Source organism: Balaenoptera musculus, chromosome 17, assembly GCF_009873245.2.
Source record: "Balaenoptera musculus isolate JJ_BM4_2016_0621 chromosome 17, mBalMus1.pri.v3, whole genome shotgun sequence".
NCBI classification, from domain to species: domain Eukaryota; kingdom Metazoa; phylum Chordata; class Mammalia; order Artiodactyla; family Balaenopteridae; genus Balaenoptera; species Balaenoptera musculus.
Genome location: NC_045801.1, coordinates 48,935,361 through 48,937,593, shown reverse-complemented (window position 1 = coordinate 48,937,593; position 2,233 = coordinate 48,935,361).

Sequence of the window (2,233 nt, the reverse complement as noted above, 5' to 3'; positions counted from 1 at the left end):
ACAGTCTCCATGGAGAATCCTGATTTTCCACAGACTCAACAAGTATCAGTGAATCATCTGGGTCATAAAAACAGAGAGACAGAATTCCTTGCAGAGAAGACTGAATCAGGTAGAAAATCTTCTTAGGCTCTGGATCAAACTCAAAGATGATAGCTTTATGAGTTCCTTGATAAATCAGTATACCTCAACAACACACCAAGTATACAACAAGGCCTGCTGAACACTGACTGTGTTTTAACTGAAGGGGATATGAGTAACAAAAACTTGTCTTTCTATTTGAAAAGAATATCATATCTGGTATGCATGTTTTGAGCTATGTAGGGTATCTACGTATCTGCATATTGTCATCAGTATAATGGTTCAGTGTGATACTGTGTTGAATGGCAATATAAATATTTTGACATAGAACTGAAAAGTTTACAAGATCCCAATTCAAGGTTGTTAGGTGAAAAAATATAATCTGTCAGTTTTTATTGTATTTGTAAAAAAGCAAACAAATAAACAAACAGAGTAGTTGCCAGATTCTTAGTCATATACCAGGTACCAGAAGTGGTACAGCTTTATTCTAGTAAAGAGGCTATATAAAGAATAATAGTTACAATTGTGCAAATTGGTTGAACTTATATTTGAAACATTTAATAATTAACATCAAATCAAGTATTTATTAAAATAATTAAAGATGATCTAGTGCACAAGCAGCAATTTAAGTTGTTCTCATTGAAAGAGATACAATTTAAATCAACAAGGTAAAGTGGCTCATGAATATATTTTGTTGGATATATTGGGTAGTCTCACTTGGCAATTCAAAATTTAAATTTGCATCATTAGCTGATAAATTTACACTTAGTGACAAATGTAATTATAAAACTAAGGTTGTGAAATTGACAAAGCAGTGTTTTTTATATGAATCCTCTGTCAGATATTTCAGGTTGCCTCAATCAGTACAATTCCAATTCATTTATTTCAGAGATTACTACATTTCAGAGGTTACGAGTCTAAAATTCCTAGACTTCTTTACAGTTTATGTTCTGTCCTAGCTCCTGCCATGCATAGCATCTTGAGATGTAAAAGGTAGACATGATTCAGAGATATCATTGTTTTTATTTGCAATCATTGTTATGGATGTAAGAGACATTTCAGTAACAATGGTAACAGGGGATCTAGTGTTCACTCCCCAGTTTAGTGATCATTAGAAATAAATTTTGTTTGCAATGCCACAACTGAAAAATTTGTTTTTTTTCACACACACACACTGTATTTTATGTTTACAAGAGATAAATAGACTGACACCAATCATTGTACATGGATGACCACAACAAAAGCAACAATGATTGCAATTACCAAACATGAAACACACTCATACTATGTCATAATATTGACATTCAGTCCAGTAATCCTCCACTGTAACAGCTCCTTTACTTTGCAGTGAAGATTGATTTGTATATTCTTTGCCTCTGAGTCCTTGTGGGATTTTTTTTTTTTAATTCAAAAAGAAAGTCACAAAAATTATACTCATCCTCATCAGTTCACTCAGTCCCATGTAATTCATTTTTTTTATCTTGATCTTTTGTTAGCACTTTTATGAGTTCATCAGTTTTTCATTAGAGTTCTGAAAATGCTTATTCATTCAGTTCAGCAGTACAGTAAGTTACCAGAAACTTGTACTTGTCAGAGTCTTTTCCATGAATTTCTTGAAGATGAAACCCTTTTGTAGGAACATATTTGCAAAAGCATCAGAGTACACCCAGAACTGTCTATAAATGACAAAAGAATTAAAAATGACCACAGTTAAAGATTTGATGAAAGTTCATAATAATGCAGTTGACAAGAAAATTACTTATTTCTGAGATATACATTTTAAAGTAATAACTAGGATTATGACTTATAACATTATACCAGAACATATAAGATTTTTAGAAATTTCATGTAATGTCTGAAACATTTATATTAACATATTTCCATACAAATAACCCAATGAAAGTTTAGTATTAGTTGTTTTGTTTGTTTTTTTATACTGCAGGTTCTTATTAGTCATCAATTTTTTACACATCAGTGTATACATGTCAATCCCAATCGCCCAATTCAGCACACTACCATCCCCACCTCACCGCAGTTTTCCCCCCTTGGTGTCCATATGTCTGTTACCTACATCTGTGTCTCAACTTCTGCCCTGCAAACTGGCTCATCTGTACCATTTTTCTAGGTTCCACATACATGCGTTAACATACGATAT